The following is a 23,821-nucleotide window of genomic DNA, read 5'->3' as shown; positions in this document are numbered from 1 at the left end:
GAATTCAAAAGTATCAACACTGGTTGGTTTGCAACAAAATATGTTGAACCGGCTCCTTTAAAAATGAATGGACTCTATGAGTGTTTGGTTTATTACCCCTATTGTTTACGTGGCATATCGAATGTAATCCTATTGTTATTGGTAATGACGGTCGCAAGTGGAAACACGCCAGTTAATATTGAATGCACTATACTTTCGTTTAATAAATTATCCAGTGTTCGCTGCCACCTCAAGCGAATGGCGTCTTGGCACCTGGCGGAAATCGGATGTCCAAGTCTCGAGGAAGTTGGCACTGGCAACTGTTGGACTTGCCAATATGTACACAGCAGTCTGCAGGCGATTTGGCAAACTTCCCCACCTCCACACCTTGTAGGCAATGATATATAATGTTTCCTTTGGCAGGCTGCTATCCCGCTCCAGGCATTTCAACGTCATAACAGTATCAAGTTCAATATGTTCTGTTTTAATTTCCTAACCATCCAAAACTTTGTCAACTTGGTAAGGTGTCATTTCGACCCCTGCAGGCCTAGCATGGGCCGGGAAATTTTCTCCCCGAGGAAAGGATAAAAATTTTATCCCCTCCGATAGTTATTTCCACTCTCCGAGCATGGGCACAGGGTTGGATATAATTATCCCCGGTGATAAGGCGGGAAAAGACTAGTCCTCGGTTAATGTCAAAGTGTTATTATTTTTTATCTGTGCTTTTGATTTTGCTCGTTTTCGTTACTCGTAACTCGTCTGTGGCTGCTTTTTATTTTAAAAGAGCTAGAAGCCGGAGCCGTAAAATAGTTTAAAAAACATTCACAGAAGATTATGCACGTAAGTATTGTTATTGTTTGTGTTTACCTAACCTAACTCCACTTTTGAATTATCCAAATTAAAAAATAATCGAATAGTTGAAATTCCTAGCTATCACAGTAAGTATCACAAAGACAATTTGTGTTAGTCAGTACACAAAATTGAAGTGATAATATATTGATATTGTTAGCGACAAAGAAATGCATAAATTGTTGTTTTATTTGCAGACATGGAAATATGTACTTGAAGAAGGGCACTGGCCACTGACTGACAAGTATGATGAGGCAGCTCGGGATGTAGGACCACCGGGAAATGTCTCAATAGTGCCGTCGGTCACATATATGAGCACATAAGTGTTCAATATTAATTATCACTGTTGGGCATAAATGCTCAACAGGAATTGGACCTGAAGACTCCATAATGGGCCAGCCAGAGAGATGCGTGTATTAATTTAGTTCTATTAAATGTGTGTCTTGTATAACAAACTCAAAATAACTTTAGGTACCTACCTATTGGAATAGGTAAGTTAGGTACACATCTTATCAACATAAAATATTTTCATTATTGTTTGAGATGATGATAAAACTAACAGTTCAGCACACTGCACTGAGAAGAGTTCAATATCACTTAAAATTGGTTAAGCTGGTATGGTTTGAGCTATTAAACTAACCTAATTCCTTTATAAGCATGTCAAGCCAATGTTTTTTATCTTATGGCAGGAAATCTTTGAAGTGTCGGTGGTGGACTATGGTGAGACTGTCGTTTAACCCACTTTGTACACAGTGGGTACTTTATAAAACCAATAGCCCCGAGTGGTTTTCCTATAAATGCCAATAAATAAATAAAAAGTAAGTAGAGGATATGTACATTTTTGTAATTTGTAAATAGTTATGAATATAGGAAGTTATTCTATGGCAGTGTGGTTTGATTGAACATTAAACTTGTTACTTCCTTTTCTTAAGGATAATAGCACTACTTTTAGATCTGTTAAGTTAACATCAGAGATTTGTGTACATCCAAATAAGCATTGTTTTAATTGGTATTCCTAATATTATGCCTAAGAGTTTGTGTTTGTTACTCAATCACACAGAAAGAGTACTTAAAGCAAAATTATTTTTTGAAGAAACTTATTTTTTGTTATAGCAGCAATAGAAATAAGTACAAAATTTCAACTTTAACCTGTTACGTTTCAGGAGACAGACAGATGGAGAGCTGAGACTGTAATAGGGTCCCATTGGTACCCTACAGAACCCTAGTAGTAGTAGTAGATATAAGGATGGGTTTGCACAAGGTGGTTTTAGGTAATAGGTACTTAAAGAAATATATTTTAATGCAAATATGTATTTATTATTCCATCCCTTTTCCCTTTTATTGTCGGGCAACAGTTAGCAGTCTGGTTTGATCCATAGATATGTGAGATTTCTTTATTTGTTACATTTTCTAGTCTGTCCTTTGGTTGTTCCATTGGAATTCTGAAATATACAATTTATACATTAATGATTTTCAATAATAATAAATTAAGAGTAAGAGGATATACTGAAATGGTCTATAAAGTATAATAGGCTAACATATTTACTCTTACAAAACACTTATGATGAACCATTATAATTTGTAAAGTGTTATTGTGTTTGTGTATCATTATGTATTTAACTATGATATAGGTGTGTACTTTAATTTAAGAATTGTTTTGTTAAATTAGACTCCTGCCTATTTTGTTCAAATAAATGATTTTATTATAATGAGTCATTGTGTTATTTTATATTTCCAATAATCCATACTAATATTATAAATGCGAAAGTGTGTCTGCCTGTCTGTCTGCTAGCTTTTCGCAGCCTGTTGGGCTGTGAAAAGCTAGTCTAACCGATTTAGATGAAATTTAGTACCTACAGAGTTAGCTTACATCCCGAGGATGGACACCGGCTACTTTTTATTCTGGAAAATCAAATAGTTCTCACAGGATTTTCAAAACCTAAATCCACACAGATGAAGTCGCGGGCAATAGTCATCCCATGACCTTGACTTGTATCTCACTGGTAACTACCATCTGCCAAGAGTCTTATAGATGTGAGGACGTAGAATAAATAGAGAATAGCCGCGAATACCTATTTGTAGGTACCTACTACCTACCTAAGTAGGTAACCTAAATTAGGTACCTATTCGTTTGCACAAGATGGTTTTAGGTAATAGGTAAGTACTTACTTACTTTTATGAATCCATCCACCGAATTAATCGGCTTTAGTGCTTCATTAAGCTGCTCGCATAAGTACAGCACATAATATTTGTCCATCCGAAACAAGTGTCGGAACTCAGCGTCGGGAAATTCAAAGGGATTACTTCCATCACTAATTACGTGCTCATGTTATTTTCGTTCTAAATTCTCTATTTCAAACTAATAAAAAAAGCGCGAGACATGTTTTTTGATCTTTTAATAATTGAGTTAAAGTTCTATGAGCTTATACCCACCTCTAATCTCGATGATAAAATTATCCCTCTCAAATGTCAAAAAAGGACAGTTTATCTTCTTTTATTTGGCCCCATGCTATAGACGGTGGATAAATAGTCCCCCGAGTCCCCGTGAAATGTCAAACGGGGATAAACTTCTCCTCTCCCCTGTTGCCGTGCTCTGAGGGGTGGAGAAGTTAATGTTATCTCCTGTGCAGTGGATAAAATCGGGGGATATAATTTTTATCTTCGGCCCATGCTAGCCGTGCTGTAGCACAAAATTTAGAAGCTAGCTATAGGCAAAACGCAAGAGTATCAAAATAATTTTAAATACTATATCGAAAATTGCGGACCGGCAGGAATCGAACACGCGTCTCCTTGGATCGCGCCCGAAGACGCGTGTTCGATTCCTGCCGGTCCGCAATTTTTGATATGTATTTATTTAGAAATTTCCTTGAAGTGTATACAGGCTACACTAAAACACAAAAACTCTAAAAATTATAAAAATATAGCAAGAGTATCTACTTATTACCACGATAGATTGTATCACAACCCATATTATAAATGCGAAAGTGTGTTGGTTTGTCCTTTATCACACCGTAACGGAGCAACTGATCGACATGATTTTTGCATGGGTATTGGGTATACATACATAGTTAAAGACCTGGTGCGTGAGAGCGTGACATAGGATACTTTTATCCCGGAAAATCAAAGTTCCCACGGGATTTTTAAAAACGTTTATTCTAGATGATCATGAAAAGTTATTATTAGTTCAACAATGGTATTGATTCTGACACAACCTAATTTAAGAGTATTCGCATCCTCTTCTTACTAATGTAAGTAATAATTATGAAAAGGACAGACGCAGTTTGACAGTTTTAAACTTAATTTTTAGATGATAAACCCCGTGGTTTTAGCGCACAGTCACGAGCCTATTGTTTAAATTTGTAGCGTGCACTAAAATTTAGAGTCTTTAAATGTAAACTTCATGTTCTGTCCCATTTTAGCATCGTTAAAAAGAAAAGGATGCAGATACTCTAAATTTAGTTTAGAGAAAGACAACGGAATCGGTGCCAATGTTGTTTAAAAGTTGTATGAAATAGATAGGTACTAATTTGAAAAGATAATGCTGCAAAGAGGTCACTTCTTAAATATCGAGAACGTGTAAAATGAAAAAGCAAAAAGAAGTCGGAAAAAAACGGGCCGAATTGAGAACCACCTTCTTTTTGGAAGTCGGTTAAAATATACTTGTTTGAAGTATAGTGTAATATATTTTGTAATAGTGAAATCTAATAAACCCAACGATATAAATAAATGTTCAGTTAATCTACGCTTTCCTCGAAAACGCACTTAGCACACTATATTACATACATTACACAACATTGTTGTATTTATGAGTACTGCATTTATCCTACTTTGTATCTCATATTATGTTGAACGCATTCGTGACTTTTATTATTATTTCAGTTTATATTTTACTGCAAGATTCTGGGTGTATTTTCAAGCTGCCAATGTATGTTACAGGTATGTTACGAGCAGATTCTGGGTTTATTTTCAAGCCATTGTATGTTGACCTTTTTTCCGCTGGTAAAAATGCTGTTACGCATCCCGTACAAGGGCGGGTATGTGGGTCTCACTGGCAATTTTTTTTACGCCTTCAGCATACCCAATTACCCACCAAAAAACCCAGTGGTACCGTCCGCGTCCAAATATAAGGCATCTTAGGATCCCAGATATCGGATGCGGCTGAGACGTCCTGACGTTGAACTGGCACAGGTTTCATCATCATCATCATGATCAACCCATCACCGGCTCACTACAGAGCACGGGTCTCCTCTCGAAGTGAGAAGGGTTTGACCATAGTCTACCACGCTGGCCATGTGCGGATTGGTAGACTTCACACACCTTTGAGAACATTATTTTATTTTGTTTATTTTGTTAATTTGAAAGTAATCAACAGCGTAAATACATAATTATTATTCCCCTTTCCCCTCCAACTAAGCGTTAAGCTTGTGTTAGGAGTATGTACGACAATAGTGGTGGGGTTTGAAGCTGATGACGCTCGAAGCGCGCTCCGATTGGTCGATTTGCGCATCAAATTCCGTTTACGATTGCGACAAATCACAAGAACTCACTACACAGACAGTAACGTGTCAAGCTTCAGTCGCGTGCTATATTTAAATATCGTCTATTTCGAGAAAAATACCAATTAACTGCGACTAGAAAATAAATCGCATAAAACGCAAAAAAAAAGTATCGGGTGTCATTAGACCCCTGCGTCGATTGAGGGTTGTCTGTCTCTCAATCAAAATACAATCTTATTAGCTAAGGCTTAAGGTAGAATTTCGTTTGTAGGAGTTTTTTATACCCCCTTGAAGAGAGCTCGAGTTTTTCTTTACGTTTTTTTGTGTTTCTACCTGCTTGTACAATCTCGCTGGCGAGGCATGTGTATAAAGTTTTGTTCGAAGTTTAGTTTGGATGAAAACATGAGATGCACTCAATAGATTGCGAGGAAATGTCTCCGCATTCTTTATCGAGAAATACCTACCTACCTAGTCGCGCTGGAGGGTTTTGTGCCAAAAATATTTGATGGGGAAATATTTTTCAGCTGGTGTTTTGTTGTTTGCAGGTAGGGGAGTGTAGGTACATGATATTTTTCTGAAAGACTTCGAGGTCTTTTATAGAGTACCTACCTATTAGATGATGCCCATGTTGGTAGTTGAACTACCGATAGTAAAAAATATATATTACTAGCTGATGTCTGCAACTTCGTCCGCGTGGAATAAGGTTTTTATAAATCCCGTGGAACTCTTTGATTTTCCGGGATAAAAAGTAGCCTATGTCACTCTCCAGGTCTTTATCTATAACCCTGCAAAAATCACGTCAATCCTTTGCACTGTTGCGACGTGATTGAAGGACAAACCAACAAACAAACACACTTTCTAATTTATAATAAGGGTACTGACTAGCTTTTCGTCCGCGTGGACTACATAAATTTCAAACCCCCATTTAATCCACTTAGGGATGGAATTTCGAAAAATCCTTTCTTAATGGATACCTACTCTATACAAAGAACACACCTTCCCATGTCTCTAGGATCAGCGATTTAGGCTGTGTTGATATATTGCGGCCTCATTATCTAACGACCAGTGAATTGACAAAATATCATTGCCTTACAAAATCACTATAGTGTCCCCGTGACATTACAATGACACTAAAACCAGAACGTTAAATTGTGAGAAATGAAGCCGATTGACAATGGGGCTAATTCCTTTGTACACAATCTCTAAACTAAACTAAAATGGCACGTCTAAATCTATTGCTATCCCTTTCATAATATTGCTTGCGGAAAAGGATAGCACTAGATTTAGACCTGTTAATTTAGTTTAGTTTAGAGATTGTGTACGAGAGAATCTGCCCCATTGTACCGTTTAATTATAATATCACTGCTTTGATAATATACCTGCGACATATATACAGATTCCCTCACTCTAGTTCACTCTGCTATTACACAAAATTTTGAATTTTGTTTTTTTAGGGTTCCATACCTAAAAGGAAAAACGGAACCCTTATAGGATCACTTTGTTGTCTGTCTGTCTGTCTGTCTGTCAAGAAACCTACAGGGTACTTCCCGTTGACCTAGAATCATGAAATTTGGCAGGTAGGTAGATCTTATAGCTGACATTTGGGGAAAAATCTGAAAACCGTGAATTTAGGGTTAGATCACACAAAAAAAATTAAATTGTGGTCATGAACTAATAATTAGTATTTTCAACTTTCGAAGTGAGTGACTATATCAAGTGGGGTATCATATGAAAGGTCTTCACCTGTACATTCTAAAACAGATTTTTATTTATTTTTATGCATCATAGTTTTTGAATTATCGTGCAAAATGTGAAAAAATACGACTGTAGTACGGAACCCTCATTGCGCGAGCCTGACTCGCACTTGGCCGGTTTTTTTATGTGCGGCATAACCAAATGTATAGTCAAAGTGAGTATAAGCTCTGTACCCGTAGTACAAGATTTTACGTCTCACCAAACGAAACCAAATTCGAGTCGAAATACTTCCGCGTCACAGTAAAATGGACCTAAACAGCCTTGAATTGAAGTCAAATATTCAATGCCACTGATTTTAATTTCGCAATGTTTCCGCTTGGAGCGCTGGCTGTAGAAGTGTAGACAAACTTGAGCTTTAAAACAAGGCGTTTAAGATCCAGTTTACTGTAACGCGGAAGTATTTCGACTCTCGAATTTGGTTTGGTTTGGTGAGACGTAAAATCTTGTACTACGGGTACTGGTATAGGTACGTGGGGCAGTGATAAATATGTTAATAACGGAACACGTCGCGACCACCCTCGCATATTTCCATAGAAATGGGCCCAATTGAATACTAAGAGCTGCTTTTGGGGCTATGGCTATACATACCGAAGCTCTGCTTAATACTGTGACGCTGGATACTCCATATAGGCAATATGGCACTGCCAACCCAAAGATATTTATATTTGTACTAGATGGTGCCTGCCACTTCGTTCGCGTGGATTTAGGTTGTTAAAATTCCCGTGGGAACTCTTTGATTTTCCGGGATAAAAAGTAGCATGCAAAAAATCACGTCAATCCGTTGCGACGAGATTGAAGGACAAATCAACAAACAAACACACTTTCGCATTTATGATACTTACTAATATTATAAATGCGAAAGTGTGTCTGTCTATCTGCTAGTTTTGCACAACCCAACAGTTTAACCGATTTTGATGAAAATTGAAAACGCGGACGAAGACGCGGGCATCAGCTAGTGGATAATATAAGGCCTCTATTATGCCGCCGCCCGCCGTAAAAACAAATAGTGGCACCGATTCCGTTGACTTTCTCTCAACTAAATTTAGAGTATCTGCATCCTTTTCTTTTTAACAATGCTAAAAAGGGACAGAACATGAACTTTACATTTAAAGACTCTAAAATTTTAGTGCACGCTACAAATTTAAACAGTAGGCTCGCGACTGTGCGCTAAAATTACGGGTTTTACCATCTAAAAATTAAATTTTAAACTGTCAAAATGCGTCTGTCCTTTTCATATTATATTAGTAAGAAGAGGATGCGAAGAGGATAGAAATTTGGTTCTGCTCAGAATCAGTACCAATGCATAGTGTATAGGAATCGCCGACTCACGATTGTTTATCATGACTTTTAGAATAGGACCTCTGAGCTAAACCATTCTAATTCGTATTCTAGAAAGCTGGCCTAAATTGAATCTGTAGACTAGGGTTGTCAACTTCTAATTTTCGAAAGTAGGATAAGATAGCAAGCTCATGGGATATCGAAACCGGCCTCAAACGCACTTCTTCGTTCTCCAAAACCGGCTTGCTTAATTTACTATTTTTGGTCTGGTGGGAGGCTTCGGCCGTGGCTAGTTACCACCCTACCGGCAAAGCCGTGCCGTCAAGCGATTTAGCGTTCCGGTACGATGCCGTGTAGAAACCAAAGGGGTACGGGTTTAATAAAAACTGCCATATCCCTTCCAGGTTAGCCCGCTATCATCTTAGACTGCATCATCACTTACCATCAGGTGAGATTGCAGTCAAGGGCTAACTTGTATCTGAATAAAAAAAAATAAAAAAATTTACTCGTCAGCTGAAAGAGCGCTTAATTTAGTTTTCAAATTCAAATTATTTATTCAAAATAGGTAATAAATTACACTTTTTGATGGTCGGTTGTTGGATTTGTAATATATAGTGGTGATAATTATAACGGAAACTTAAAACTAAAGCTACGAGGGTTCCAAACGCGCCCAGGTCCGAAAGAGCCCACAAGAACTTAGCCGGGTATTCTTTTTATTATCACAACTTTAGGGCTAGGTTTACGAAACCAGAGAGGGGTTAAATTGCGAAGGGACAAAGGACGGTTTTATAGAAGAATGAAACTAAGATTTTTCATTCGAATTTCTTAAAATAATAAAGTAGATAAGTTTACTTTTTATGGTGTACGATAAATAATATTTTATTGTTACTTAAGTAGTATGAACTTGCTTAACTTTTCTTGCTTAAATTCAATGTTGGAAAAAATGCATCTTTGAATTTTAATTTTTCATCTGTTGAAGGTGTTTTAATGTCATGTAAGTAGAGCTTTTCAGATCTTTTCCGAAGAAAAGTTGTAAATTAGATGATAAGTAGATCGAAATCCACTTATAATCCAATTTACAACTACAATACAATTTATCTAGCTGTATAATCAGTGTTTTGACACTGAGTGTTGAGACAACCATAAAAACTAACAGTCCTGGGGTGACGGGATGGGCAGCAACCCTTACGAAGTCCCACATTGTAAGCTAGGGAAGGATTAAATCGGCCCGACATCAATATTGGGCCATAGATAAACCTAGCTAGATAGGTAAATACATAAAATGAGATTAGAATTCAAAATAACCCTTTTTGTATGCTGGATGATAGAAATATTTTTAAATATATAAAAGGAAAAGGTGACTAACTGACTGACTGACTGACTGACTGACTGATCTATCAACGCACAACTCAAACTATTCGATGGATCGGGCTGAAATTTGACATGCAGATAGCTATTATGACGTAGGCATCCGCTAAGAAAAGATTGTAGAAAATTTTACTCCTAAAGGACTGAAATAGGGGTTTGGAATTTGTGTAGTCGACATGGATAAAGTCGTGGGTATAAGCTTAATAATAATAAATTCAAGTTGCATGTTAAGTAAGCCCTTGTTTTTAGGGTTCCGTACCCAAAGGGTAAAACGGGACCCTATTACTAAGACTCCGCTGCCCGTCCGTCTGTCTGTGCATAGCTCATCAGGCTGTATCTAATGAACCGCGATAGTTAGACAGTTGAAATTTTCACAGATGATGTATTTCTGTTGCTGCTATAACAGCAAATACTAAAAAACAGTAAAATAAATATTTTAGTTATAGGTATATTCACTTTAAAAATAAGAAATTAAATAAAAATAAAACAAATATTGAACGGGGCTCCTATACAACAAACGTGACTTTTTTGCCCTTTTTATAGATAATGGTATGGAATCCTTCGTCCGCGAGTCCGACTCGCACTTGGCCGGTTTTTTCTGAACAACCAATTAAACACTTGTGTTAGTTAAGAGTTAAAGGAAGCCTATTCGTTCCCCAAATGTGTGGTAGAGATCGCCTATCCATATATCGGAGTTCTCTACAGATCACTACAGATAGTACTTACCCAAGTATTTCAAACGCTTAAGATTTTAAAGTGTTTCGTTCCGCCTCTTGAGATAGGAACATCAAAACTTGTGAAGTGATTAAGTACAGAAAAACATCAAAGAGTTCATAGACCGCCATACGTTCTCAATAAGGGGTAGTAAACCTATGACAAATAGCATTATCGGAAGTTTTTTAGGGTTCCATACCTCGAAAGGCTGTCCATCTGACCAAAAACCTATGGGGTACTTCCCGTTGACCTAAAATCATGAAATTTGGCAGGTAGGTAGGTCTCATAGCAGACATTAGAGGAAAATCGTGAATTTGTGGTTACATCACGAAAAAAAACCGGCCAAGTGCGAGTCAGGCTCGCGCAATGAGGGTTCCGTACTACAGTCGTATTTTTTCGACATTTTGCACGATAATTCAAAAACTATGATGCATAAAAATAAATCAAAATCTGTTTTAGAATGTACAGGTGAAGACCTTTCATATGATACCCCACTTGATATTGTCACTCACTTTGAAAGTTGAAAATACTAATTATTAGTTCATGACCACAATTTAATTTTTTTTGTGTGATCTAACCCTAAATTCACGGTTTTCAGATTTTTCCCCAAATGTCTGCTATAAGATCTACCTACCTGCCAAATTTCATGATTCTACGTCAACGAGAAGTACCCTGTAGGTTTCTTGACAGACAGACCGACAACAAAGTGATCCTACAAGGGTTCTGTTTTTCCTTTTGAGGTACGGAACCCTAAAAATTAAAATGTGTTCATGAACAAATTTCATCAAAATCGGTTGAACAGTTGTGCCGTGAAAAGCTAGCAAAAAGCTAGAAAGACTGACAAATAGACAACTAGCTTATGCTCGCGACTTCATCGGTGTCTAATCTGTGGTCCGCGTGGACTACATATATTTCAACCCCCTATTTTACTCCCTAGGGGTTGGATTTTCAAAAATCCTTTAGCGTATGCCTACGTCATAATAGCTATCTGCATGTCAAACAGCCCAATCCGTCCAGTTGCAGCTGTGCGTTGATAGATCAGTCAGTCAGTCCGTCAGTCACCTTTTCCTTTTATATATTTAGATTTAAAAGATAAGTATGGAAATATGGATAAAAAACTTACATACTATAGTTCCGCAAGTGGATGCTTAACAAAGCCGGTTCAAAAATCTGTGCTTTAAAAGGAGGAAATCTTAGTTATATTAACGGATCGATACAATGCTGATTGCAGTGTTAATTTTATTAAAGCAAGTAGAAACTTGGCATCGGAGAAGCGATATTCTTATTAATTTTTAGGGTTCCGTACCTCAAAAGGAAAAACGGAACCTTTATAGGATCCCTTTGTTGTCTGTCTGTCTGTCTGTCAAGAAACCTACAGGGTACTTCTCGTTGACCTAGAATCATAAAATTTGGCAGGTAGGTAGATCTTATAGCTGACATTTGGGGAAAAATCTGAAAACCGTGAATTTAGGGTATCTAACCCTAAATTCACGGTTAAACCCTAAAAACACGCAAAAAAAATTAAATGGTGGTCATGAACTAATAATTAATATTTTCAACTTTCGAAGTGAGTGACTATATCAAGCGGGGTATCATATGAAAGGTCTTCACCTGTACATTCTAAAACAGATTTGTATTTATTTTTATGCATCATAGTTTTTGAATTATCGTGCAAAATGTCGAAAAATACGACTGTTGTACGGAACCCTCATTGCGCGAGCCTGACTCGCACTTTGCCGGCTTTTTCTTATAAAAATTCACTATTTGGCACGACTTTACGTTGTAAGAAAATATAAATTATTTTTAGGTTTCCCATCTCTGCTTTGAAAGATTAACTTGTATGATTAATGAATTTGTTCTGTTTCAGGTATGTACCTACTCTAGTTAAGGGACTAGCGATTAAGTAACAATACCTTCATTGGTAAGCGCTTCTTTAATCTTTTAATTAGTTTGTAAGATCACAAAAACCCAACGTTGTAACGAACAACGATGTATTTACGAGTAAGTATATCGAATAGAATAGGAATACGGATACTTTTTACCAAACCGTATCGACCTGAAAATTACTGATTTTTATGTTATCTATTTATTTAGTTTATTTTAACGCCCTAACGATTGATGTATAGAGTACAGAAAGTAAAGTAACAGATGTGTCACGATCTATCATAAACAGAATGCGAGCGCGCATTGGATTTTCTTCTATAGAAATTAGTCATATTTAAGGCGAAGTACCTATAAAGTCCTTACGTCCTATCGATTGGTGTAACTGCAGAGTGTAGAATGTAATGTAACAGATGTGTTACGATCTCCCATAAACGGAATGCGAGCTCGAGCCTCGGACCGCACTAGCTACTATTTACTAATTGCCTGATTATGAGTTATGACCGATCGTATACGGTATGATCTATTTGCACCTATCGAATAGCAATGCCGTTTCTCACCTGAAAGTGACAGATTTTTACAGTATTTCTGTAGCCAATAAAGCCTTTACGTCCTATCGATTGATGTAGAGTGTAAAATGTAAAGTAACAGATGTGTCACGTTCTGTCGTAAACGGTATGCGAGCAAGGGTTTATGAACTATGTATTAGTATCAAATACTGCTTTTCGTCGAATGGAATCTCGCCTGAAATAATATTATGATTATTGAATTTCCTTTGGTATAAATTAGTCCTATTAAGTTATTATGTTAAAGCGCTCTTGTACCCATTCCTTCAGTCTATGAAATGGCCTTTACGCCCTAACGATTGGTGTAGAATGTAAAGTAACAGATGTGTCACGATCTGTCGTAAACGGTATGCGAGCAAGGGTTTATGAACTATGTATTAGTATCCAATACTACTTTTTGTCGAATGGAATCTCGCCTAAAATAATATTATGATTGACTTTTATTTAATTTTCTTTGGTATAAATTAGTCCTATTAAGTTATTATGTTTTAGCGCTCTTGTACATGGTTCTTCAGCCTATGAAATGACCTTTACGCCCTAACGATTGGTGTAGAATGTAAAGTAACAGATGTGTCACGATCTGTCGTAAACGGTATGCGAGCAAGGGTTTATGAACTATGTATTAGTATCCAGTACTACTTTTTGTCGAATGGAATCTCGCCTAAAATAATATTATGATTGACTTTTATTTAATTTTCTTTGGTATAAATTAGTCCTATAAAGTTATTATGTTTTAGCGCTCTTGTACCCATTTCTTCAGCCCATGAAATGACCTTTACGCCCTAACGATTGGTGTAGAATGTAAAGTAACAGATGTGTCACGATCTGTCGTAAACGGAATGCGAGCTCGGGCCGCACTGGGCGCTCGCCGCCCCTGCTACGTAAATCAAGAGTTATTGAGGAATATAGTTGAATGGGAGAGCTCTCTTATGGCTGGTCGTGGGGAGACTTGTAGGGCTGCTAACCTAGTTTAAAATAAAGTGGAAAAAATATTTAAATTCAATGACGTGTATTGTAGTAGTTGGCATACTCTATTCTCCTATTTTATATTGCATCCGTACTAATTATATATTATTATTGTAAATGCGAAAGAGTGTCTATATATCTAGTACATTTTATGGACTAGGACTTCAGGTAGTACCTACTCTAGAAATTTTGAAGAGTTGAAGATTTGGGAATTGTTGAAGAGATTTGAGAATGATGATCATTAGTGAGTCACGAAATCGTCTTATTTCAGGTATCAATAAATCTGAAACCATAAAAGCTAGATAATTGATACTTAGTATGTTTAATAAATTTGGTGACGACACCTTATCCTGAAAATTTCAGCTTTCTAGCGTCATCCAGACCGAAGCTATGACTGTTCGAAAATATAACGAAACGCTTTAAGAAAATGTACGTATTGCCCCGTCCTTTAGTTTGGCATGTCTTGACGGAGGCACTGCCGTGCCCCCTGAAATGAAACCATACAAAGGAATGACAGATACTTAATAATAGTTCAGTCAGTTAATTTTACCGTAGGTAGGTGCGCAAAGAGTAAAGTGTTAGACACTGACATTTAAACAGTAGAAAAACAGCAAAATTAAATGCTAAGTATTTTACTCCACTCAAATTATTTGAATATTTGGCAGCCCTAGAGCCATCACCATCTCTTGCTATCGATCTTTGGTTAGAACTCCCTCGAGTCTCAAGTCCTTCGTACTGAATTAGTGGCACAATTTATGCTGCGGGCCCCCCTTTGTGCATTTAGCCTTTACTTGCGCTTGTGTGGACGGTCATTGTTCTTAATTGGTTTCTTGTAGGTTTCACATGGGCGGAGTTTACGCGTTTAGCGAAAAATCTTGACATATCTACAGGGAATAGCGACTTTGCTTTAACTATAGGACACCTCATTCGATATGAATTTTGTCCTTTACTTGCGCTTGTGTGGACGGTCATTGTTCTTAATTGGTTTCTTGTAGGTTTCACATGGGCGGAGTTTACGCGTTTAGCGAAAAATCTTGACATATCTACAGGGAATAGCGACTTTGCTTTAACTATAGGACACCTCATTCGATATGAATTTTGTCCTTTACTTGCGCTTGTGTGGACGATCATTGTTCTTAATTGGTTTCTTGTAGGTTTCACATGGGCGGAGTTTACGCGTTTAGCGAACAATCTTGACATATCTACAGGGAATAGCGACTTTGCTTTAACTATAGGACACCTCATTCGATATGAATTTTGTCCTTTACTTGCGCTTGTGTGGACGATCATTGTTCTTAATTGGTTTCTTGTAGGTTTCACATTGGCGGAGTTTACGCGTTTAGCGAAAAATCTTGACATATCTACAGGGAATAGCGACTTTGTTTTAACTATAGGACACCTCATTCGATATGAATTTTGTCCTTTACTTGCGCTTGTGTGGACGATCATTGTTCTTAATTGGTTTCTTGTAGGTTTCACATTGGCGGAGTTGGTGCGTTATGCGAAAAATCTTGACATATCTATAGCGTCTGGGAATAGCGATTGCTTTAAGTATAGGAAACTGATTAAATATGAATGTTGTCCTTTACTTGCGCTTGTGTGGAGGCAATGTAGGTTTCACATGGGCGGACCTAGGAGTTAGTGCGTTATTGCGAAAAATCATGACAAGGAATAACAACAATTCTGTACATAGTAGAGCCTCGATAGCTCAACGGTTAAAGGAGCGGACTGAAAACCGACAGGTCGCCGGTTCAAATCTTAACAAACTAAGCACTATTATCGTACCTACTCTTAGCACAAGCTTTACGCTCAATTGGAGGGGAAAGGGGAATATTAAAAACTAGCTGATGCCCGCGACTTCGTCCGCGTGGATTTACGTTTTTCAAAATCCCGCGGGAACTCTTTTATTTTCCGGGATAAAAAGTAGCCTATGTGTTAATCCAGGGTATAATCTATCTCCATTCCAAATTTTAGCTAAATCCGTGCAGTAGTTTTTGCGTGAAGGAGTAACAAACATACACACACACACAAACTTTCGCCTTTATAATATTAGTGTGATATTAGTCGGGATACGAAAGTTGGTTTGCCCTTCAATCATGCTGCAAAGGAGCAACGGATATTTGCAAAAAATCTAAGATAACACAGGAGTATATACCATAGATAACATAGGTCAGTATCCAAATGATGCTTTCCCCTGTGGCCAGACCATTAGGTAGGTACTCTCTAATCAGGATGTACGGCCGCTGGTTAAAAGGCTAAAAGCAGAGTCCCGTATTAGTCTTCGTTACAAATTTAATGACTCCCAAAAGCACTGTACAACCTTTTTTCTCGCAGCCTTTTCATACATGCATGCTGTTTTCACACAAGCATGAAACATCCCATAATATACCTTCGTTTATCTCCTTTGATACGCATTCAGCCCACTGGAGAGTACGGTGATTTGTTACATTTATTTACCTACTTGTATTTATGGCGTAATATTATAAATCGAATCTTTAAAAAGTGCAACCGCCGAGTTTCTTGCTGGTTCTTCTCGGTAGGAAAGGCATTCCGAACTAATGGTAGATGCATTTGACGATCCAAAAGTACTTGTAAAGTTAATTTGTATAACAATACTTTGTTCTATATTCTATTCTACATCTTTCTAAATATATAAAAGGAAAAGGTGACTGACTTGATTTATCAACGCACAGATCAAACTACTGGACGGATCGTCCGGCTATTAGGCGTCGATAGGCGGTGATCTGTGACTAGGTAAAGGTTTTTAAAAATTCTTTATAGACAGAGAGATAGATAGATAGATAGAAATACTTTATTGCACACAATAAATATTACATAACATGACAAAAACAAAGAAACTAAAACTAAAAAATAATTGTATGCAAAGGCGGCCTTATTGCTCACAGCAATCTCTACCAGGCAACCTTTGGTGAAAGGAGAGAAACTAGCTGGTAGTTCTTTGCCGGTGGTAGAGCCTCATAAAGAGCCCTAATTTGATTTTAAATTTTTGAACTATGATAGCGGAAGCAATCAGGGTGCCGCGTTGCGAGCGTAGGCCTATATTGAAAAAACCGGCCAAGTGCGAGTCAGGCTCGCGCAACCAGGATTCCGTACCACAGTCATATTTTTTCGACATTTTGCACGATAATTGAAAAACTATGACGCATACAAATAAATAAATATCTGTTTTAGAATGCACAGGTAAAGCCCTTTCATATGATACCCCACTTGATATAGTTATCTTACTTCGAAAATTGAAAATACTAATTATTAGTTTATGACCACAATTTAGATTTTTTTGTGTGATGTAACCACAAATTCACGGTTTTCAGATTTTTCCCCGAATGTCAGCTATTTAAGTTCTACCTACCTGCCAAATTTCATGATTCTAGGTCAACGGGAAGCACCCTGTAGGTTCCTTGACAGACCAACAGACAGACAGACAACAAAGTGATCCTATAGGGTTCTGTTTTTCCTTTTGAGGTACGACCTCAGACGGATTCGAAACTACTCGGGCATACTGGCTATGAGCCACTGTACGAGTGTGACGGACGAGTAGTCTCTGCGCGTCGCTAAGCGAGTAGCTCTTGTCGCTGCGCTAAACTGGTGGACAGAGAGTTCTCGCCAGCAGTGTGCACAGTCAGCAATCAACTATATATCACTTTTATTGACACGGAGTCATACATCGATTGTACGTTACATGAGCGAGATAATACAGGGTGTAACCAGAACGCTTGCAAAAACGAAGAATGATTATACTGATATGATACCACAAAAAAATGCGATTTTTTTTATAAAAAAACCCTATAATTTTGTAACAGTTTACGATATATTGCAAATAAAATAGCTGACTGATGTTAGAGGTCAACGAACGTTGCGTAAGTAGGCCACTCGGCCGCATTGCACAATGCCGCGTCGTAGGCGGGGCGTTGACCCTAATTTTGCAAGTTATACATGGCTTGTTAATATATTATCTCTGACATGGGTTTGAAAAATACTAAATCACTAAAACTACAAAATGAGGCAAATGGTTATTGGTATTGGATTCTGTTTAGGTAGTATAACAATAACACCAAATTTTTTGCTAGCATTCTGGTTACACCCTGTATAGTCTTCCTCGTGGGACAACTGCCTGAATGCGACAATTATTGCAAAAATTGTTCACATAATAAAGAAGTCGGTGAATTTTAAAATACGTTGAAATGAAATTAAACTTTTTGTTGAAATGATAAAGTTGATTGAGCCTATTCAACCTAAACGCACTGAGACCGGAACATGTGCGTTCAGCTTATCTGAGCCGGGAATCGAACCCGGAAACGTTATCGCGAATGGCAGGTGCACTCAACTGAATCTAACGATCAAGAACAACGAACGCCCTTACTAGCATTTAAAGTAGGGAAGCGAAGTAATATACGACTAATGGTCCACTGGTAAACCTGACAAACACTGGTAAACACTGGAAAACTGGTGGTAAAACTTACAGACCCCTTTGGTTCACTGATCCACCTGCAAACAGGTACCAGGTTCGATTGAATCAATCAGTTTATGGAAAAGATCTAATCTTCATCTAAATATATAAAAGGAAAAGGTGACTGACTGACTGACTGATATATCAACGCACAGCTCAAACTATTGGACGGATCGGGCTGTAATTTGGCATGCAGATAGCTATTATGACGTAGGTATCCGCTAAGAAAGGATTTTTGGAAATTCAACCCCTAAGGGGTGAAATATGGGTTTGAAAGTGTAGTCCACGCGGATGAAGTTGCGATCATAAGGTAGTTATAATTAAAATGCAAAGTGCATGATGTTCGAATGACGTTGATGCTACGCCGTAGGTATATATCAACACACGAACGAATTCTGTTCCATTGTTATCATTCAAAGCATTCCCCTTTATACCCAATGCCTATTCAGTTATCATTATCACTTCGAAATAGAACGCACGCGAGCCAGTAATCGCCCAAAGCTTTTACCGTCCACCATAACTTGAACTCTCATTTTACACACCCATTCCCGTATATGACCTCGTTTTATGGCGAATAGGGGGGAGGGTGAGCTCGTTTTATGATGGTATTTCCTTAATGCCCCATCCACGGTTGGATGGGTAGTCCTACAAAGTGGTGTTGTTGCCAGATTGGAATCTTTCTATAGTTTTAGGGAAGATTCTCTACAAAATTTATTCTAAGAACCCAGAAAGAAGGGGCAGAGGTATTTGATGGCACTTGAAGTACTCTACTTTATCACCATCATCAACCTATAGACGTCCACTGCTGGACGTAGCTTTCTTGTAGGGACTTGCACACGCCACAGTCTTGCGCCGCTTGAATCCAGCGGCTCCCTGCGACTCGTCTGATGTCGTCCGTCCACCTAGTGGGGAGGGAGTCTTTCAACGCTGCGTCTTCAGGTGCGAGGTCGCCATTCCAGCACCTTGAGACCCCAACGTCTATCGGTTTGACGAACTATGTGCCCTGCCCATTGCCACTTGAGCTATGTCGGTTAATCTAGTTCTAATCTGCACCTTGTTTCATAGTGGCAATAGGTCCTACTTAATATAGTACGCGGCCGAAAGTAATGTACATCGACCTTTAGAAGGTCCATAGGTAGAGCACTGTCTCTGTCGTTGAGAGCGACTGAACGTCAAATAGGTATGAGTGACAGAGACAACGGTCTACAAAACCGAAATGTTATTCTAAAGGCCGATGTACATAACTTTCGGTTGCGTACTGTACAGGTCGAAAGAACTATTCCACCGTGTGGATGACGTTTCAAGTTTTAAAAGGCCCGAGGCATCACCATGTGCATAAAGATAAGCGGCATATCCCTCGAAAACTTGTTCCAGAGATAACTTAGCATTGTCTGGCGTGTTCTCGAAGAGTGATGGTGGCATTGTCCTGTCAGGGGGTTTGAATTTAATTAGGAAACGTTAACTTGGAGGATTTCAATTTTATTGGTGGGTTTTGGTACCAAAGAAGGTACCTACACGATTATTTTTGTTGTTGCGTTGCCAATTAGCCGGGGCCAATTAGCTTGTTAGCTGCGCGAATCGTCTATAAGTACTTCATATTTTTTTGGGACTTCACAATGGCACCTCATTGGCACCGACCCCAAAAAATATTATTATAGAACTATATTAACTTTTCCATACAAAATATATTCGGTAATAAATTAAATTCTTTTTTAATTTTTAGTGTACAAACGCGGCTACCTAGGTAATGAATTCGGGATTTTTCACGCATTGTGACGTCATTAATCGCTTTCCGTTGCAGCGTGACGTTAATAATTAATTATGTTAAAAATTAATAAATATCATGATTTTCTTTTAAATTATTGTTTTTAATAATTTATTCTAGCCCCATAAATTACCACTATACAAAAATCACTTCATTTTACAGTCCAACACCCTATTGCGAATTGACAGCACTGTTTAGTGTTGCCAGTTTTGATTGGTGTTCCATTTTTTGAAGTGGCCCCATTTTGAACCCTGACCGTAAAAATACTAAAATATGGAAAAAGTTGCTGTTTTGTGGTAGGAAAAATTATTCATATAAATAACTAGCTTTGTTCGCGTGGACTACACAAATTCCAAGCCCCTTTTTCACCCCCAGGCCAGCCATACACGGACAGCTTGAAGCAGTCAGGATGGACTGCTTCAAGCTATCCGTGTATGGCTGGTCTTAGGGTTTGAGTTTTCAAAAATCCTTTCTAAGCGGATGCATACGACATCATAGCTATCTGCATACCAAATGTAAGCCTGATCCGTCCAGTAGTTTGAGCTGTGCGTCTATCACATATACAATCTATCTCATAGATCAGTCAGTCACGTCACCTTTTCTTTTTATATATTTATATAAACAAAAGTACTGAACATTATATTATGTAAATGTTTCGTCAATGCAAACTCACGGTATTGATCGTTCACTATAAAGTGATCCGTCAATAATTTCAACGGACCGTACGTTACGGACTTAGGGAAGCAACACATCAGCACGTCCCAGTGTTTGTCCTAAGTATTAGACCCATTAGTTTGTATTGCCCCAATAGGTACTTGGCTAATGGTCTCTCTAGCTCTTATCATGTCACGTGCGGGTGTAGGGTTCCTTTCAAGGATAATATTTGGACACAAATAGGTACATTTTGTTAATATAAAAGCCCCTAAATAAATAAAGAAAAAAAAAAAAAAAAAGGTACATTTTGTCGTTGTGGCTTGATGAAGCACCGAAAAATTGAGCTCTTCATTAATCTGTATCAAGTATAATTTTTCGGTGATGTCGGCCTCCTAATAGGGAGGTCCAGGGTTCAACGGAAAGTAAATTTTCTAAGTTACATTAAATCTAACTAGATGTTTTTCTCTTTCTAAATTCTAATACAAAGTGATGCGAGTGTTCTCGCTCACACGCTCTTTAGTGTCTTGGCTCAGGCCGATGACCATGCGCGCGCGATATTTAAACAAGATAACGGGTTTAAATGTAACTAGCTTATGCTCGCAACTTCGTCTGCGTGGACTACACAAATTTCAAACCCCTATTTTACCCCCTTAGGGATAGAATTTTCAAAAATCCTTAGCGGATGCCTACGTCATAATAGCTATCTGCATGCCGAATTTCAACCCGATGTGTCCAGTAGTTTAAGCTGTGCTTTGATCAGTCAGTCAGTCAGTCACCTTTTCCTTTTATATATTTACATAATGTTGGAACTGAGATTTTACTTTAAGTAAGGTAGATAGTGGTACTGATTCTGAGCACAACCTAATTTTAGAGTATTCGCATCCTCTTCTTACTAATGTAATATGAAAAGGACAGACGCAGTTTGACAGTTTTAAATTTAATTTTTAGATGGTAAAACCTGTGATTTTAGCGCACAGTCGCGAGCCTACTGTTTAAATTTGTAGCGTGCACTAGAATTTAGAGTCTTTAAATGTAAAGTTCATGTTCCGTCCCTTTTTAGCATTTTTAAAAAGAAAAGGATGCAGATAATCTTTTAGTTTAGAGAAAGATAACGGAATCAGTGCCAATTGTTACATAATATGAAAAGTCTTTTCTTATTGGTGATTTTTTCACATGCTACCCGCGAAACGGTCCATCTCTAGTATTAATATTTAACATGCATGCAAAAGACACACAACTGTGCAAACACTAGCGAGACAGATTAAAAAACAGCCCCCCAAAGTTCCGTTATCATTTAAAATAAACTGCGCGTATCGAATCGACCAACTAAAGAGACCCCCACGCAGATTTCAATGTTTTACGGCAGTGCCACTTTAAACAGACCTCCCGCCCTCCCCGCGGTCGTTATCCGCACCGATCAGGGAGGGGGGCAATGTATAAAATTGCACGGGTCTAAATATATCGGACATGTGGGTTAGGGGTGCCACACCTATTTCGAAAAAAGTATTTTGATTGTTATGCAGATATGTAATCTAAACTGACACTGATAAGCTAAGCTAACCAAAAGTTATGAAAAATGAAATACATACATAAATATTAAGTATATACCTAGGTACTAATATATTTATTTGAAAAAAAAGTACTAAGGCTAAATGTTAGTCAAAATTAAATGTTAGTTAAAATCCATACTAATATTATAAATGCGAAATTCTGTCTGTCTGTCTGTCTGTCTGCTAGCTTTTCAGTTTTCACGGCTCAACCGTTCAACCGATTTTGACGAAATTTGGTACAGAGATAGTTTGTATTCCGGAGAAGGACATAGGCTACTTTTTATCCCGGAAAATTAAAGAGTTCCCACGGGATTTTCAAAAACCTAAATCCACGCGGACGAAGTCGCGGGCATCATTTAGTTTAAATATAAAAGCTAAAAAAATCGTAATTTTATAAAAATACTTATTTTTGCCTATTTATTTTTATCTTTTTAAAAGTAACACCTTCTCATAAAGTAGTGGCAACCCTAGCTATTCCCCCCTCCATTAAGGCGCGCCTCGTGTATAAAACGCGTAATAGAATTTCAGTGATGACATTCCCCCCCTCTTGGCCCATCTAACATTGTTAGTGGCGCGCGTGCGCGGTGCCATCATGGCAGACCAAGTGCCAAGTGCTAAATCCCTTGGCAATCAAACTTGGCTTGGAGTTTGGACCCCTTTAAGACCGGCGCAGATTGGCTGCCAGACCTCTGAGGATCTTAGGTAGGTATGTCCATACATGATCTCTACAGAAACATGCGGTATAACGTCTATATACTCTTTACTGACTACAGAATAGAATACAAAGAATATTTTTTTTATTCAAGTAAACTTTTACAAGTGCTTTTGAATCGTCAACTAGTTTAATTTACCACTGGTTCGGAATGCCGTTCCTACCGAGAAGAACCAGCAAGATACTCGGTGGTTTGCTCTTTACAAGCAGTTGCCCCGTGTATTGCTGGAGCGAGTGAAATCAAAGCTTTTTTATCATTTACATCTTCCACTGTATAATATGCTGTTTTTAGGAGCATAATATAGATAGATTTTTTAAACTGGTTCAAAAGCAAGTCTAAAATTTGATTGTGGAATTTTATTATAAAATATTACACTCATTCCCACAAATGACTTTCCCACTTTCCCGAGGCGGGGCGTAGAAGTTTCGAGCTTATTACGGCTCCTAGTTTGTCTGTCTACAAGAGTCTGTTTAAAAAATCTAGATATTTTTGTTATGTGTTAATATTTTATTTTATTATTCATGCTAATACTACACTTCTATGAAAAAAAAATTGGCACCTGTAAAATATAATAGAATAAAAAGCACTTGTAAAAGTTTAAAAAAAAGTCCATGCCAGTTTGTATAACAATCGGAGTTTCATGACTCAATAATATCGACGCACCTATATAACATTGCCTCCAACAAACATAATTAAATAAAATTAATTCATATTTTAAATACCTACTAAATTGATTTACATAATTATTGTTCCCACTAATGAGCGTGAATTCAATCTATTAGTTAATTTATTTTGAACATTGACAAATGTTAATTGTAA

At 37.7% G+C, this 23,821-nt stretch overlaps 1 protein-coding gene and 1 long non-coding RNA gene across 2 annotated transcripts in view; both read left to right on the top strand.

Moving 5' to 3' along the window:
* LOC117991798 (zinc finger SWIM domain-containing protein 4-like) overlaps nucleotides 1-23,821 on the top strand; it is a 105,534-nt gene that overhangs the window by 24,054 nt on the left and 57,659 nt on the right. The window lies entirely within an intron of this gene.
* On the top strand, nucleotides 660-1,683 carry LOC138403742 (uncharacterized). The gene is made up of 2 exons (XR_011237928.1): nucleotides 660-1,319; nucleotides 1,518-1,683. It is a non-coding gene; the product is annotated as an uncharacterized lncRNA (long non-coding RNA).

Source organism: Maniola hyperantus, chromosome 20 (genome assembly GCF_902806685.2).
Source record: "Maniola hyperantus chromosome 20, iAphHyp1.2, whole genome shotgun sequence".
In the NCBI taxonomy this organism is placed as follows: domain Eukaryota; kingdom Metazoa; phylum Arthropoda; class Insecta; order Lepidoptera; family Nymphalidae; genus Maniola; species Maniola hyperantus.
The sequence above is the reverse complement of the archived record's forward strand: the minus strand, read 5'-3'. Positions and strand labels throughout refer to the sequence as shown.